Source organism: Prionailurus bengalensis, chromosome C1 (genome assembly GCF_016509475.1).
Source record: "Prionailurus bengalensis isolate Pbe53 chromosome C1, Fcat_Pben_1.1_paternal_pri, whole genome shotgun sequence".
NCBI classification, from domain to species: Eukaryota; Metazoa; Chordata; class Mammalia; order Carnivora; family Felidae; genus Prionailurus; species Prionailurus bengalensis.
Window position 1 is genome coordinate 149,310,422 of NC_057345.1, and position 17,838 is coordinate 149,328,259.

Here is a 17,838-nt window from a genome sequence, read left to right on the forward strand (position 1 = left end):
GAATCTGGGTTATAAATGTTAGAGACAATTCTATTCCAAATGCGTAACTTGGGGCTTTTAAAAGTTATTATAAAAATCATCAAAAACATACAAGTAGTGAGAATATAATGAACTGCTGTATACCGATCAACCAGCTTCACAAACACTACTATTTTGCCAGTCTTGTTTTACTAACCCTTCACTGTTTTTTATGTAGTTAGACCATTTTATTATTAAAAAATTTTTTTAAATATTTATTTTTGAGAGAGAGAGAGTGTGAGCAGGGGAGGGGCAGAGAGAGAGGGGGAGACACAGAATCTGAAGCAGGCTCCAGACTCGGAGTTGTCAGCACAGAGCCCCATGAGGGGCTCGAACCCACAAACCGTGAGATCATGACCTAAGCCGAAGTCGGATGCTTAGCCGACTGAGCCACCCAGGCGCCCATGGTTGGACCGTTTTAAAAGCAAATTCCAGACATTATGTAATTTTGCTTGTAAAGAGTTCAGTATGCATCTCTAATTGATAAGATCCCCCCATGCCATTATCACACAATAAAATAAGGGTATTTCCATAATATCTGTCCGACACCAGTCCACATGCAGATGTTCCCTGTTAATACAGGTTTTATACTTAAAGGGAGCCATTTCATTATCTAAAAGATGACTTTATTTAGCATACCTAATTTTTCAGAGATGTTGGATAAATGGGGCATTACTCTAATACCATATTTTTATTCCTTTCTTAAGAAATGTTATACACTTTATTTGGTCTTCTGATCATTTTAACTCAGACTGGCCCTGTTGGAGAGCTGTGTCTTATGATTTTCTATATTACGTACTTTTCCAGGATTTGGAAAAACTCAGACTCTGAGAGCTAGATTATAAATGGCTTAGGATACTCTGACCAGTTCCTTTGGTTTTGCTTCAATTTCTAGCTGTCAGTGACTAATTCATGGGCTGGAAGTGTGGAGTTCATGCTACATAGTATTACCCCCGTAGCCTTTGAAAGCTCTTTCCTAGCATGCCTTCTTGGCTTGGACCAGCTTAGTGTCTATCCAGATTCACATGCCAGGCTCGTTGCATGCTCCACAGGCTCAGCTTAATCCTCCAGGGGTTGGCCTGAGTTACCCTCCATTTTGATGCTTTCCTCAACTACTTGAGCCTTCTTTGGTTCTCTGTCCCCTCTCCATTCTTCCTGGCCTTTAATTATATGCTAATCTATATCCTATATACTTCATTTGCATGAAGGCAGTATGAAGCAGTAGAAGGGATGGGAACTTTGAAGCCAGCATAATCTGAATTGCTGAGCTTGTTTCTTCTTCTTTTTCCTTTTTGTAAATTGTGGTAAAACACCCACACGTACATAACATGAGATCTACTCTTTAAACAAACAAATTTTTAAGTGTGCTTTATAGTATTTTTAACTATAGGCACAATGTTGTACAGCAGATCTCTCCAACTTTTTCATTTCATACAAGTGAAACTTTATATCCAGTGAACAACATTTCCCTGTTTCCCCCTCCCTTCAGCCCCTGGCAACCAGCCATTCTACTTTCTGCCTCTGTGAGTTTGACTACTTCAGATACCTAGTATGGGATCACACAGTATTTGACCTTCTGTGACTGGCTTCTTTCACTTAGCATAACCCTCCAGTTTCATCCATGTTTTAGTATGTGACAGGATTTCCTTCTTTTTTTAAAATGTTTATTTTATTTATTTTGAGAGAGAGGGAGAGAGCACGTGTGCAAGTGGGGGAGGGGCAGAGAGAGAGGGAGAGAGAGAGAATCCCAAACAAGCTCCACACTGTCAGTGCAGAGCTCAATTCAGGACTTGGTCTGACAAACCGTGAGATCATGACCTGAGTGAAGGACATTCCACTGACTGAGCCACCCAGGTGCCCCTCCTTTTTTTTTTTTTTAGGGCTGAGTAATAGTCTATGTGTGTCTGTACCTCAGTTTCTTTATCCATTCATCTGTCAGGGGACAGTTAGGTTGCTTCTACAGTCTTGGCTAGTATCAATAATGCTGCAATGAACACTGAAGTGTGGGTCTCTCTTTGGGGTCCTGATTTCAGTTCTTATGGATAAATACCTGGAAGTGGGATTGCTGGAATGCTGGAATATATGCCACACACACACACACACACACACACACACACACACACACACACACAATTTTGTTCCCTTCCACAGCCCCTCTTGTTCATGTATTTATTTCACTGTGTTTTATCATAGGTAGTGAGTACTTTTTGCTTTACTAATGCCTTACTGTTTTTGATCATGTGTTCAGTAACTTTGAGAATTATTTTGAGGCAAAGTCATCATTTTCCAAAAAGAAAAAAGGAAAAACAAGCTTTTTTTCACTGGTCAGTCACAGCAGCTGTGTCATTGAGGAAGTGTTGACACTGCTTTTGGTTTTTAAATGACCGTGTGTTATTCCTTCCCAGGACTGAAAAAATTGCAAGGTTGGAATTTTCAGGATTGTTAACAAGATCAAAAAGCAAAGATATAAAGCCAAGAGGGAAAAGTCTTTCTATAAAATGGTGGCGGAAAGCAGAAAATGCTAGAATTCTGTAGAAAATGATAGGTATTACAAAAATAAGCTTTGACCAGAAAATGAAGGTTGCTGTTTTTCATGTTATTTTGAATTGGAATACAGCTTAGCCAGCTAGAGTTTTTAATGTCTGATTTTTTTTTTAAGATGTTGATAAAAATGTATATATAAATTTAGCCTTGTTAACAGGGTTTTAGAACAGGACTTGATTTCTGTGGAGAGAAGACCTACCTCATTGTTTTTGTATTTGTAATTTTAGTAGCCACCGGTGTTAGCTTTGGAGTGGTTTGTAGAAGCCTTTTTGCTCCCTTCCATCCAGGGAAGATGCAGTTTGCTGCCATTTGTCTGATTTTCCTCAGGTTTCACCTTAGAATTAGTGAATGAAGGTGTTATGGCTTCAGCATACCCGTAGTCAGCATGGGGGCATTTTTACGCATTTATTCTATATTTTAATAGAAAAAGACATGTTCTGTTTTCTCTTGCTTTGTTGATGTTTTGTTGCTGGGATTTTAATTTCTGATAGGTTAAGATCCAGATCTTGTGACTTATTTGTGTTCTGGCCAGGGGACCCTCAGCTTTGTGTGATCCGAGTAATTTACTTCTGAGGCCCGGTTTGGGCCTGAAACTCCACGCCTAGTGGTGGGGGACATGTAGTGGGGGCAACAGACCTACTGTGCAGCTGGGAGGAAGTCTAGTGTACCAGGAGGAAAGAACAGGGGTCTTTAGTGCTAGTGGTCTGGGAGACAGTGGTCTAGAGTGGCCCAGAACATCAGAGTCTCCTGACATGGGTACTCATGCCCCCCCCCACCCCCCCATGGGTTCAGAGAAGACCTCTGGTTCCCTGGATGATTGCCAAGAGCAAGGAAGCACCTCAGCCCCCAGAGTCTTGCAGTTTATCAGAACTGAGCTAGAGGGTGAGTTAGGCCTGTGGAATGTGGGAGAAAGAAGTCGAGTCACTAGACACAAGGTCAGGGCCTGTTAAGCAGCAAAAGCAACTTGGCCCAAACTGTTTAAATCTCTATTCTAGAAATTCCCGCTGGGTTGAGCCAGCCAGGGAGGGTGGGGCAAGGGTCAAGAGGCTTCAGCTGTGGGAAGGAAGGGCTGTAGAAGCTGAAAACAGCAGACTAGGCCTGGATGTCCTGACAACCTTGACCTCCACCCTCCTAAAATAGATCGTCAGTACCCTGGTAGGTCATTGTAGCCTGTTTGTACAATGAATGGGTCTGAGTGTAAGGGACATATTCAACAATGAGCCTGAAACAAAACTGAGAATTGCTTTTGTGAATCTGCAAATAGATTTAGTTTTTAACTCAGTTTAGAGTTAAGTGTAGATAGTTAACTTTAGATAAAAAAATTCCTTGAACAAAGTGTAAATCATAACCTTTCATTTATAGAACTACAAAATAAGTTCATTAAAGTACTCTCTTTAGTAATCCCAAAACAAATCAGTACTTGTGAGTGCTATTACTTATCAAAACAAAAATGGGAAGTTACCCAATGATCAGTTCTGAATAGATAACTAATTGAAGCCATTTGAGGTTGGGTTGCTTTTAGATGAAGGAAAAACTCACCCTCACCTTTGTGGTTCAGATAGGTACATGCAGTGGTGCAGAATTTATTCCTTGGCTCCATATCCCATATGGATTAGATTCCAAGATAAACCAAAGCTTGTCCCATTGTTGAATCCTAACATTTAAACTTTTATTTTTTAGCTCCTTAAGAGAGCAGGAAAATCTGTATCTTTAAAGACCGTAGAAATGCTAGGGCTTATGTTACCTATACTGGAATTAAAATTAAAAAAAAAAAAAAAAAAAAAAAAAGGAAGAGATGCTTGGGCTATCTTAAAACACACTTACTTAAATCCCTCTTTCCTTAAGATTATCTGGCCTATAGGGCTTCTAGATTAAGTGAACCGACACAGGGTCAGGAGGCATCAGCTGTGAGATGCAGAGGTGGGGGGCATGGTGTCCATACATGGTGTTCCTGTGCTCGAGGATGTTTATTTTTTTTAATTTTTAAGACTTGTTTATTTTTGAGAGAGAGAGAGAGAGAACGTGAGTGCACAAGTGGGGAGGGGGAGAGAGAGAGACACACACACACAGAATCCAAAGCAGACTCCAGGCTCTGAGCTGTGAGCACAGAGCCCAATGCGGGGCTTGAACCCATGGACCATGAGATCATAACCTGAGCTGAAGTTGGTCACTCAGCCAACTGAGCTACCCAGACTCCCCTGTTCAAGGATGCTTAAATCTGGTAAGGGTCTTAGCTTACAAATACAAGAAAAGGTAGATGAGAAGTGACTAGTGTGTGGAGAGTATGGGAGTAGCCAGATGGAAGGTTTCTGATCAGAATGGCAATGCTGAGGGTTGTGTTCCTGCCTCTGAAAGTCTGTCCTGGTGTTCAGTGCTGTTGGAGACCGCATAGAGACAGTGCATTGCAGTTGGATACAGTGCCCGTTCTTATTTTTGAGAACACATGGGTCTTAGGGACAGAGGGTGACCATGTGAGCATCTTCTCTCCTCGACAGAGTGTCTTGTAGACCCACTAAAAGTGAAATAACCTTTTCCTAGTGCCCAGCATAATCTTTCAGGGCCACTGATTGTGCTGTTTTGGAATGCCTTGTTTTGGTGTCCTTGGACACTTTTGGGGATTGAAAGGCTATTTAAACTATAACTATATTTAAATTATAATCTACTATTTGGGATTTTATAAGTTGTCTCCTGTCAGTCATAATTGCTCAGGGCTGTCATTATGCCTTGATCTAGCAGTCACCAACCACCCTCTTGATTTACAGTGGTCGGGGAAACCAAATATTTTCCTCCTGTTAGAATCCTATCTAAAAGAGGAGTAAAATAGCTCTCAGGAGGGCCTGCGAAAAAGGTGCTGGATCAAGGTGGAGAGAGGCTAGGGAGTTCTCTTTTGAGCTTGTGTGTGAATTTATTCACAGATTTTGGTAGCAGCAAAGACTAAATTTTGGTTTGTAGCTGTTTGCTGGATAGTTGAGGTTGTTAGCTTATGACTTCTGTCCCTTTCCTACTACCCCCAATAGTGTGTAAAATTTTCCCCCCACCTGTGCCTGAAGCAATTTTATTATGGAGAGGAGAGAATGAATTTTTCTCAGGGAAAATGAGAAGGTGAATGAAGGAAAAACCCAGGGCTGAGGCAAGCGTTTGGTCTGTCAACCATTGGTCTGTCAACCATTATTCTTGAAGCCTAAGATAGACTGATCTCTGTGGAAGATACTGAGGGATTATGTGGAGCTTGCCTTCAAGAAGCTGAATGTGTAGTTGGGAGAGAGAACTAACAGACCCGAAATCCTAAAGTGAAAGTACTAGAGAAGTTTTGCGTCAGGTGTGACTTGAGTCAGGAACTTTGAGCTGGCTGTGCTGGGGTCCAAGCGGTATCTGAGAAAGTGGCCATGCAGTGACATTGGAGAAAACAGCTACACTGGGAGAATGTAACCCCAGTGAGGAAGTGGCAGAGGTTATGGAGAGGTTTAGCAGCACATCTGGTAAACCCATTTCAAAGGAGAAATGGAGGAGAGTTTTTGGTTCACTGTTGTGTCTGCGTGGTTGATTAAAATGTAGACTTTTGGGCACTACTCCAGATAGTATGATCCCCTTCTTATGTGGTCTGGGGTGGTCTCCAGGGATGGCCCAGATCATTCGGGTACACTGGCCTGCAGGACATATTTTAGGAAATATTGGTCAAGGATGAATTAGGCAAAGCTGATTAATTCCTCCATGAGACACAGGAATTGGGAAGGAGGCATCCAAGCTGGGCTGCCTGATTTTTGTCACTATTTCAGAAGGATGAATGGAGAGCAGGTTGGCCTAAGAATTAAAGAACATGGACGTGAGAATAAGCTCCTCAACTGGAAACAGTGTTCCTGCCGTCCTCACCCTTCACCCTGATACCCATGTTCTCCTCCCTAGCCAGTCACTGTCACGTCATAGATCATAATGATGCTAATTGAAATCACATCTGGGTTCAGCCCCTTATGAGCCAGCTGGTTTTCTGTCTAGGGAAGATCTGTTTTTTGGGTGCTATAACTCCAGGCGTTATCTCTTAATGAGTATGTGCTTTGTTAGATTTGGTGAGCAAGGAAATAAGCATCATCAGTTAAAGAAAAACAACAAACCTGTTAATACTGTTAGCAAAAGGACCAGGAGAAATCATAGCGGTAAATACAGTTTAGTTGATTCTTCACATATGAAAACCATCATGTTATATAATCACTTCTTACATAGCAGACGCTTAACCTAGGGATGTTCTTTACAGATGAGCTTTGAATTGTTACCTCTTGTCATCCCCGTGGCAGGGCCATCCAGAGCGTACTTGGGGAATGACCCAGGCTTCCCCCCCACACCCCATGTCTTCTCCCTGAGGGAGTGTTCCCTGCAGGCACACCTTGCACTCACTTTAGTGATCACCAGCTGCAAGTTGTTACTCATTTCAGCTTCCTCCAGCCCTCTCCCCGGTCCATTTGTTTGTCCTGCTACCCCTTATTTTAGGCATAAATATTTACTGCTGCCCCCATACCTTCAAGAAAAAAGAAAACACTCTGGGGATAGGGCAGGGGTGGAGGTTCACAGTCCTGGCTATACATTAAGGTCAGCTGGTCAGCTTTATGAAGTATCAACAGTTGAGCCTCATCCCCGGAGATTCCGTTTCCATTCTTCCGGGCGTCAGAACTTTTAAAGCTTGCCAGGAGATTCTGATCTGGTGGCCACCTCACTGTAAGTTAGATGTAATGATATTAGCTGTACATGTGTCTTAAGGAAAATGGAAGCTGCAGGATTTAGAATGAACATAGGTAGTATTTTAAAATAATGCTTTTTGCTGCTTGTGTTTCAAATGCATGTTGAGTCCCCAGGTTGTCCTTCCCCCTGTCTTCCTCCTTTATATAAGCCTGCTTTCTATTAAGCACCAGCATTCAAAATGAAACAAAACAAAAAAACCCGAGAACATTCTTTTCCTTGCTTTAGCATTTCTGTGGTATTGTTTTCCATTCTGTCCATGCAGCTAGCTGATTGTGACTTGCACCTCTGTGAACTCTCAGACCCAGCAGGCTGTGACCTTCATCACCTCTCTGGGCCTCATGTTCTAATGGAGCAGCATTCGGGGCTGCAGAACCCTGTACAACCAGGGCTGGTGGACTGTCACACGAACGAGTGGCCACACACTTTAGTCCATGAACACATACAGTAGTCTTTGTTTTGTCGGCTGAAGAGGCCCACTGCTAGCGTTGGGGGAGAAACTTGAGAGGTAAAAAAAAAATTTTTGATGAATACTTAACTTCTATTGGATGAACAACTTGGGAGTCTCTTTGTTCATCCTTGAAAGCGAGTAAGAAAGTTTGGCAGGAAGTAAACCCTAAAAATTCTTAAAAGCATTTTAAGTTTTATTGTTTGTTTTATTTTTTATTTATTTATTTATTTTTTTCAACGTTTTATTTATTTTTGGGACAGAGAGAGACAGACCATGAACGGGGGAGGGGCAGAGAGAGAGGGAGACACAGAATCGGAAACAGGCTCCAGGCTCCGAGCCATCCGCCCAGAGCCTGACGCGGGGCTCGAACTCACGGACCGCGAGATCGTGACCTGGCTGAAGTCGGACGCTTAACCGACTGCGCCACCCAGGCGCCCCTTGTTTTTTTTATTTTTGTTTGATTTTTTTTTTAGGAGCCAATTGGAGATTAGATCTGCAAAGTAAAAACTAGTGATTGGCAGTTGAGGGTTATCATTCACCTGGGCTCTAAACTCCCATGTTTTATGTTCCATAAAAATTTTCCCAATAAGTGTACTTTGTGGTCTTTTGGATTTTACGTGAGAATATTTTATCACATAATGCTTGGTTTTCAAAACTTTCTTGGGCCCAAATTTCAGATTATGCATTGAAAATGAATGGATCCCTTTGAATGGAGGAATAATGAAACAAAAACAAGTAAAAAGTAGACAGTTCCACTTTAATACAGATTCTGAAGGACAAAAGGTGAAAAGTCCAGGCATAGGGTCTGTTCTGAGTTTGGGTAGGTGAGTGATGTAACTGCAGTTATAAGTAACTTCTCAAACACCACTCAGAGTTCCTCTGGTCTCATTGACCTCCCTTTTTCCTTTCTGTAATTACTGAACATGGCCCTGAAAACCCATGTAGGGCCAAATACAGAATCTAAACTCTGTGATCTCATCACCACAAAAACAGACTATAGGGACAGTCCTCCTTCTCGCCGGAAGCCGCCTCCCTTTGGGACCACTGTAACTCCATAATTTGTAGTGGTGCCTTTGTGGTCTTGAACTTAGAAAGGGCATTTCCCCCTGTCCTTAACAGAAGTTGTGTAACAGATGTGTTGTTCTAGGTGGAGAAGGGGCCAGAGGGAAAGTGTGTGCATAACCTGTTACAGATGTAATTTTAAGGGTGCCCACACATCTTTGGGTCCTCTGGGCAGGTCTGCCTGACAGCCGGCATGTCTGGGCTGTGATGGATATTCTTTTATACTTGTGTGACGGTGTGGTTGGGACAGATGAGAAGCCTGCCTTTTCTACTGAGGTGTGTTTTAAGAAAGGAGGTTGGCTGAAGTACTCACACCGGCTGTGAGATGGATTCCCTCCCTAGCTGCCAGAACCCTCCATAAAGAGGCAGGTGATCCCTATTATGGGCAAATAATAGGAAGACGCCCTGAGATATTTGAGCTGCTGTTCACCAGGTGGTGCTGTCCTGCAGTGAATGCTTAAATACTACAAGTGAGGTCAGCAACCTGGTGGAAGAAAGGTCTGGGGTGCCTGGAAGACTTGGTAGCATTTGTTGGCTGTCACTGGACGTGAGATGAGACTCTTTTGGAGAAAACATCTGACCCAAGCGCGATCACCTGGTTCGTGTAGGTTTCTCTTCCACGTTCTGCTTCAGTGAGATCTCTGTTGTCTCTGAAGCGGAGGAAGACATGAACCCGTGCCCTGCCTCTGTCTCTGGTTTCCTCCTAGAGAAAGGCTCCTGTGCTCCGTTCTCATCTTTGAAGTCCTGGTGGGCAAGGGGGGCATGTCTTTTAGAGCTCCTCATTAAACAGACTTAAAGGGGAGAAAAGGCCTCCACCCAGCCTTTGCATGCACAAACCTATTATATTCTGCTGCCCTGCCAAGGTGCTTTTGTTGGCCTAAACGTGACTACACATGATTCTGTCCTATTAGGCAGTGAAGCCTGGAAGGCATTGACTTGGACTGAGCCTGATGGCTGGTGTGGTTGAGCATGGATAGCACCCTTGTAGAAGAGCATTTCCCAGGGAAAGAGACTGAGTCAGTCATGGGGAACCTCTTATTGGAGTTCTTCTTTCAACAAGCCTGTGGTCGGCATCTTCTTGTGACAAGAACAGGAGGTTGGGATAGGGGGTGACAGGTAACACCAGCTCTGGGGAGACTGGTAGGAGGGGAGGTCAAGGCAGAAGGAAACAGATGCTAGAACTCAGATCCCTGAGAGGCTTTTTGAGCTCAGAGGAGGGGCTGGTGGGATGCTGTAGGGGTGGGGCAGGGCATGCAATGGGGGTGTTTGAGCTGTGTGTGGAGGATGACTAATTTCCAAAGTGCAAGAGAGGTGCTTCAGCATGAGGGACCCGGGAGAGCAGAGGTGTGAAATTGAGCAGTGTGTTCAGAGTGAGCTGTGTCCAGAGCTGGGACCTGTGAGGAGTGAGGCAGGAAGTGTGGGAACTTCAGCACCCTGAGTGTTTTACAGAGGTTCTGGGCTCCTTATCTCAAACCTTTGAAACATGTCTTTGTGTACTGGGTTGCAAACCGATTAGCCTCACTTAAAACCTGAGCTAGGAGAAGTAAACAGATACTTCAGTACCTTGCTCAAGACAAGGAACTTTCAGTAAATGTCCCCGGTCAGCTTGGATAGAGGGCATCAGAAGAAAGAACAAATTTTCTCAGTTTTGCCATCCCCTCAACCTGCTTTCCCCTCTGTTAAGAGTATGTATATGGGTTGACGTCTCTTTTCATGGCTTGGTCGGGAGTTTCAGGGAAGTTGTGGCTGGTTTTATAAACTCTTTGCTTCTCATCTCCTAGGGTGAATGTGCTCACATGTTGTCTTTTTTCCAGTTCTCTTTCTAGCTTTCTGTGGTTGACTTGTCCCGAGGAACTTTCTGGGTGCACCCCGAGTGAGCCAGCTTCTTTCTGTTGCAAACAAGTGGAGTCTAGGGTGAGGCAAGGTGAGTGAGATCCATGGAAAACCCATCCTCTGACAGACCACCTTTTCCAAGATTGGTTATTCTCTGAAAATTTTGAGGACTTTGGAAGTAAATTGGGTTTTTAGTCAAATTTAAGAAGAAATTTTTAAAATTGGTGTTTTAATTATTAGGTGAAAACACTCTTGTTAATAAGGATGCTTCAATACATTTTTTTCCAGAACTTTTCTGAGTTTTTGGGTCTCTCTTTATGGTTCCTAGCATGGTACTCTTCCAGTGAAAACATTTAGTACGTGTTGTGTGAATAGCTTAATACCTTAGGGCTGACAGTTTGCAAATACAGAAGTCCTGTTAAGTTATTCTGAGTTGTGTCTCTTCTCTTTCCTGGGTTTTAAGGAGGATTGTTTAGTTGTGTTCCTTTAGAAACTTCTGTACTATGGTTTTCCTGTACTGCAGTTCTATATGTAAATTTTGAAACAAAAATACCTACCTCAAGGGTTTTGGTGAGGCTGGAGGCTCCCGATGGCTAAAACTTCTGTTCTTTTCAGGGGCACCTGGGTGGCTCAGTCAGTTAAGCGTCTGACGTTGGCTCAGGGCATGATCTTGCATGAAATCTTTGTGATTTCAAACCCCGTGTTAGGCTCTCTGCTGTCAGCACAGAGCCTGCTTTGGATCCTCTGTATCCTTCTCTCTCTGCTCCTCTCTTACTCTCTTTCAATCTCTCTCTCAAAAATAAACAAATGATAAAAAAAAAATACATATATATATACATATATGTATGTGTGTATATATATATACATATATGTATATATATATATATATACATATAAAACTTTTGTTCTGTTCACATTGTTATATTCCCTATCTCTAATGTGTAGCAGTTAGTAGGGCTCAAATATTCGCTCTTTCCTTTAAGAAGAGAGTTGGCTGAGAACAGAATCTTCAATCCCATCTTAAGTGAGCCCAGCTTGGAGGGCAGTTATTTATCCTCCACTGCTCACAGTTGAGACCGTGGAGCAGGAATCCCTAGGAGGTCCAGGACAGAGTGGTTGACTGAGGGTTCTGAAGACCACTCCATATTCCTTCCCTTCTCTGAGTGGTGGAAGGGGCCCCCATAGGAGATGAGGGTCAAGGTTAAAGCTGCCTCCAAACTTCCGTGAATTCTCAAAACGTGCATGCAACGTGCAGGTGCACTATGCCATCTGTCTTGTGTGGCTTGCTGGCAGGATTTCATATCCTGTACTCACCCCTCCTGCCATGCCTCACTCTTCCATGAAGAACACAGTGGTCACATTGCCCCAAAAACTTTGGGGGATCCTGACAAAAAGTAAAGCTTGTCAGAAAGAGCTTGGCTGGGGAATACACATCAGAATCTAACATGAAGCTTTAGAAATTAGAATACCGGGACTACCCCCCCCCCCCCCCCCCCCCCCCCGCCAAGGTGTGCTAAGCTAGAATTTTGGGGATGGGGAGGGAGTCCTTGCTATTTATGTTTGTTTTTTTAAAAGCTCCTCAAGAGGTGATAGTGTATAACTTCTTGAAAAATATTTGTATGTGGAGTAGACTTAAAAACAAAGAAGTTCTTTCTTAGGCTGAGCAGATGTTTGGGGGAATTATTTTTGAAGTCTACTAACTAGTTTAACCAGTTTATACAGCCAAGCCAAACATTCCCTTGTTGTGCCATAATTTGTATTGTAGAACCATTTTATAACTTTAAGTTAAAATTGCCTGGGAGACAACACTTTCTATGGTTGTAAGTGTACAAAGAACGAGAAAAAATGACATTGAAGAACAATTTTCTAAATTCAATAAGAGTTAGGGCTTATTTAGAAATCCAGGTGGGAATCTGCTTAAATGGAATTTCACCCAAAGTATGCAGAGATTTGCATATTGAAACCAAAGCTTTTTGACCTGTGGTGACACCTTTTTCAAAGTAATATTGAAATAGCAATTTAAATATATTGCCCTTAGAGATTTATTTGACAGGAAATTTATTTAGTAAGGTATACATTTTTTTCCCCTTCCGGGACGTTTCTTGGTGGTAGAGAATTAGCTAATTTTTCTTTATTCCTTCCCTGGGACCATCTTCAGGAAGTAGATAGGAGCTTAATAGCAAAGATCAAGTTAAATGTTTTTTAACTATGTCTTTTTTGCAAATTCCCTTTCTCTGGAAGAAAACCTTGCAACTTGTTACTTGAGGTTTTAATAGTTTAATTGATTTGACAGAGAATAGGTTTCTTTTCAAGATCAAAGAATCTTACTGTTTAGTAGGACTTCACAGATGGCCTATTATCTGTTTTTTATTTCCTCAACTTCATGGAAACTGCTCTTGTTAAGGTTACAAATGACCTCTGCTAGGACTCTTGGCGTGACTTTTCTGTAGCACTTGATACTACTGACTTCTTTAGTTTTGAGAGAGCACGAGTGGAGGAGGGGCAGGAGTGGGGGCAGAGGATCCGAAGGTGGCTCTGCACTGACAGCAGCGAGCCCAATGAAGGGCTCGAACTCATGAACTGTAAGATCATGCCCTGAGCTGACCAACTGACTGAGCCACCTAGGTGCCCCTTTTGCACCATTTCTGACATTTGCATCCCTGCCCCCTCCCCTGCCTCTACAAGGCACCTCATCTCTAGGCTTCTGTCTGCTTTTCCCACATTGGTCATTGGCACTATTCAAGCCAGAAATGTGACTCATCCTTCATCCTCCCTCAGTCAGCCCATATCTTTATTTGCAGTTAAGTTCTATCACTTTAATAACCTAAATAATAAAGGAAAAGGCCAGTCCACTGACATTTAAATATTATAGGTATTAAAAGTTGCAGTTTGGGGGCGCCTGGGTGGCACATTCGGTTAAGCGTCCGACTTCAGCCAGGTCACGATCTCGCGGTCCATGAGTTCGAGCCCCGCGTCAGGCTCTGGGCTGATGGCTCGGAGCCTGGAGCCTGTTTCCGATTCTGTGTCTCCCTCTCTCTCTGCCCCTCCCCCGTTCATGCTCTGTCTCTCTCTGTCCCAAAAATAAATAAACGTTGAAAAAAAAAAAAGTTGCAGTTTGGTTTATATAAGCAGATAGAATAACATGAGACAATTGTGACCATTTATATAATACACATTTTATGCTCAGCGTAGGCCTACATATGTTGTCATGTTATTTCTAATTTTCACAACTATTCCGTGGCATATTATCTCTGTTATAAATGAGGACTCTAAGGTTCAGAGAGATTAAATTACTGGCCTAGGATCACAGGGCAAGTAAAGCATGGTGGGGTTGGGATGGGGGGATTTTAAACCTGTGGGTTGGTCTGCCTGACTCCAAAGCCTTTAACACCATGTCACTCTGTCTTGCTGTGTTCCCATAATGCCACAGTGCCATTGTAGACCTCTGGTTGGTAGGTTGACTTTGTTGAGGAACTGGGTGTTATTCAAATTTGTGTGTCCTATATTTTTTTCATAATAGTAGGTGCTAAAGGCAAGATTTTTTTTTAAATGGGGACTTTCTAAAAAAGTGTTTATTCATTTATCCTGAGAGAGAGAGTGCACACACAAATGAGGAAGGGGCAGAGAGAGTAGGAGAGAGAGAATCCCAAGAAGGATCTGTGCTGTGAGTGCAGAGCCCGACACAGGGCTTGATCCCAAGAACGGTGAGATCATTACCTGAGCCGAAATCAAGAGTTAGACACTTAACCAACTGAGCCACCCAGGCACTGCTAAAGACAAGATTCTTAATGGCAAAGCCATGGACCATGTCTTCTGTGGCTTTATCTGGGTTCAGTTCCTGGTTCTTAGATGTGCATTAGCTAGGTAGCCGAGGTTAGGATGGTGGGATCATGCTGCTTATCCTCCCAGAGTTCTTATGAGAAACAGGTGGGATAGCAGAAGAAAAAGTGCTCTAAAATTTGGGTGCGTTTTGGGGGAAATGATCAGTTGTGGATGTCAATAATTGACTGCTCAGATGAGCCTCTCTTTAAGTTTTTACTTTATAATTACATTTAGTTAGCATACAGTATTTATATTAGTTTCAAGTGTACAATATAGTGATTCAACACTTCCATACACTGGTTGGTGCTCATCATTACCAGTGCACTCCTTAATCCTCATCATCTCTTTCACCCCTCCCTGCCCACTTCCCCTCTGGTAACCATCAGTTATCTATAATTAAGAGTCTGTTTCTTGGTTTGTCTCTCTCATTTTTTTCCTTTGCTCATTTTTGTTTCTTAAATTCCACATATGAGTGAAATCATAGATATTTGCCTTTTCTCTGACTTACTTCGCTTAGCATTTTAATATCTAGCTCCATGTTGTTGCAGATGGCAAGATTTCATTCTTTTTTATGGTTGAGTAATATTCTGTTGTATGTATATACATATACGTATGTAGGTGTATGTATATATACATATACATATATATATATATGTATACATAACCTCATCTTCTTTATCCACTCATCAGTTATAATTTGGCTATTGTTGATAATGTTGATATAAACATAGGTGTGTGTGTATCCCTTTGAATTAGTGTTTTTCTACTCTTTGAGTAAATAGCCAGTAGTGCAATTGCTGGATCATAAGGTAGTTACATTTTAAAAGTTTTGAGGAACCTCCATATTGTTTTCCACAGTATCAACACCAGTTTGCATTCCTACCAATAGTGCACTAGGGTTCCTTTATCTCCACATCCTTGCCAACACCTGTCGTTTCTTGTGTTGTTGATTTTAGCCATTCTGATGGGTGTGAGGTGATAGCTTATTTATTTACATTTCCCTGATAAGTGATGATGAGCATTCTTTCATGGGTTGGCCATCTGTATGTCTTCTTTGGAGAAATGTCTATTTATGTCTTCTGCCCATTCCTTTTTTTGTTTTTGTTTGTTTGTTTGTTCTTTTATTTATTTGATAGAGACTGAGACAGCACAAGTTGGGGAGGGGTAGAGAGAGAAGGGGAGAGAGAGAGAATCCTAAGCAAGCTCTGTGCCGCCAGCACAGAACCTGATGATGCAGGGCTCAGATTCATGAAACTGCGAAATGTGACCTGAGCCAAAACCAAGAGTCGGATGTTTAACTGACTGAGCCACCCAGGCACCCTGTCTTCTTCCCATTTCTTAACTGGATTGTTTGTTTTTTGTGTGTTGAGTTGTAGAAGTTCTTTATATATTTTGGATACTAACCCTGTATTGCGTTAAGTCATTTGCAAATATCTTCTCTCATTCTGTAGTTGCCTTTTATTTTTGTTGTTTCCTTCGCTGTGCAGAAGCTTTTCATTTTGATGTAAACCCATTAGTTTATTTTTGCTTTTGTTTTTCTTGCCTCATGAGACCTATCGAAAAAGAAGTTGCTAGGGCTGATGTCAAGGAGGTTACTTAAGTCTGTGTTCTTTGAAGATTTTTATGGTTTCAGGTCTCGCATTTAGATCTTTAATCCATTTTGAATTTATTTTTGTGTATGGGGTAAGAAACTGGTCCAATTTCATTGTCTACCATGTTGGTATCCAGTTTTCCCAGCACCTTTTGATGAAGAGACTTTCTTTATCCGATTGGATATTCTTTCCTGCTTTGTTGAAGATTGACCATATAATTTTGGGTTTATTTCTGGATTTTCTACTCTGTTCTATTTATCTGTGTGTCTGTTTTTGTGCCAGTACCATACTGTTTTGATTACTACAACTTTGGGGGGGGGTTTGTTTTGTTTTTGTTTTAAGATTGTAAGTAATCTCTACACCCAAGTGGGGGCTCTTAACAACCCTGAGATAAAGAGTTGCATGCTCTACCTGCTGAGCCAGCCAGTCCTTGAGCATGGAACATCTTTCCATTTTTTTCACCTTGTCTTCAGTTTTTTTCATCAGTATTTTATACTTTCCGGAGTATAGGTTTTTTCACCACTTTGGTTAGGTTTATTCCTAGGTATCGTATTGTTTTTTTTGAGCAATTGTATATGGGATTGATTCCTTACTCTTCTTCATTTTTAATGTATAGAAATGCAACAGATTTCTGTACATTGACTTTGTACCCTGAGACTTTACTGAATTTGTTTATTGGTTCTAGCAGTTTTTTGATGGAGTCTTTTAGGTTTCGTATATACAATATCCTGTAATCTGCAAATAGTTAAAAGTTTTACTTCTTCCGTATTGATTTGGTTTCCTTTTACTTCTTTTTTTTTTTTTTAACGTTTATTTTATTTTTGAGACAGAGAGAGACAGAGCATGAATGGGGGAGGGTCAGAGAGAGAGGGAGACACAGACTCTGAAACAGGCTCCAGGCTCTGAGCTGTCAGCACAGAGTCCAACTCGGGGCTTGAACTCACGGACCGTGAGATCATGACCTGAGCCGAAGTCGGCCGCTTAACCGACTGAGCCACCCAGGCGCCCCATCCTTTTACTTCTTTTTGTTGTCTGACTGTTGTGGCCAGGACTTCTACTACTATGTTGAATCGAAGTGGTGAGAGTGGACATCCTTGTTTTGTTTCTGACTTTAGGAGAAAAGCTCTGTTTTCCCCCCTTTAGGATGATGTTAGCTATGCTTTTTTTCATATATGGCCTTTATTATGTTGAGGTATGTTCCCTCTAAACCTACTTTGAGGGTTTTTAGCACAAATGGATGTTGTACTTGGTCAAATGCTTTTTCTACATCTGTTGAAATGATCACATGGTTCTTATCCTTTCTTTTACTAATGTGGTGTATCACGTTGATTTGAGAATATTGAACCATCCTTGCAACCCAGGAGTAAATCCCACTTGATTGTGGTGAATGATTTTTTTTTTTTAAATGTACTGTTGAATTCAGTTTGTTAGTATTTTATTGAGAATTTTTTCATTTATGTTCATCAGGGACACTGCCTATAGTTCTTTTTTGGTGGACTTTTTATCTGGTTTTGGTATCAGAATAATGCTGCCCTCATAGAATGAATTTGGAAGTGTTCCTTCCCTTTCTGTTTTTTTTTAATTTTTTTTTTTCAACGTTTTATTATTTTTGGGACAGAGAGAGACAGAGCATGAACGGGGGAGGGGCAGAGAGAGAGGGAGACACAGAATCGGAAACAGGCTCCAGGCTCTGAGCCATCAGCCCAGAGCCTGACGCGGGGCTCCAACTCACGGACCGCGAGATCGTGACCTGGCTGAAGTCGGACGCTTAACCGACTGCGCCACCCA

At 42.0% G+C, this 17,838-nt stretch overlaps 1 protein-coding gene across 13 annotated transcripts in view; it reads left to right on the forward strand.

Moving 5' to 3' along the window:
* The window catches only part of TANC1 (tetratricopeptide repeat, ankyrin repeat and coiled-coil containing 1), a 241,983-nt gene that overhangs the window by 45,724 nt on the left and 178,421 nt on the right, over window positions 1-17,838 (forward strand). For 6 of the 13 annotated variants that reach the window (XM_043576841.1, XM_043576838.1, XM_043576846.1 and 3 more), the window contains exon 2: window positions 10,618-10,727. The exons of the other annotated variants lie outside the window; for them this stretch is intronic. The gene's annotated coding sequence lies outside the window, so the exon portion shown is untranslated. The remainder of the gene's footprint in view (window positions 1-10,617; window positions 10,728-17,838) is intronic. 13 annotated transcript variants of the gene reach the window in all.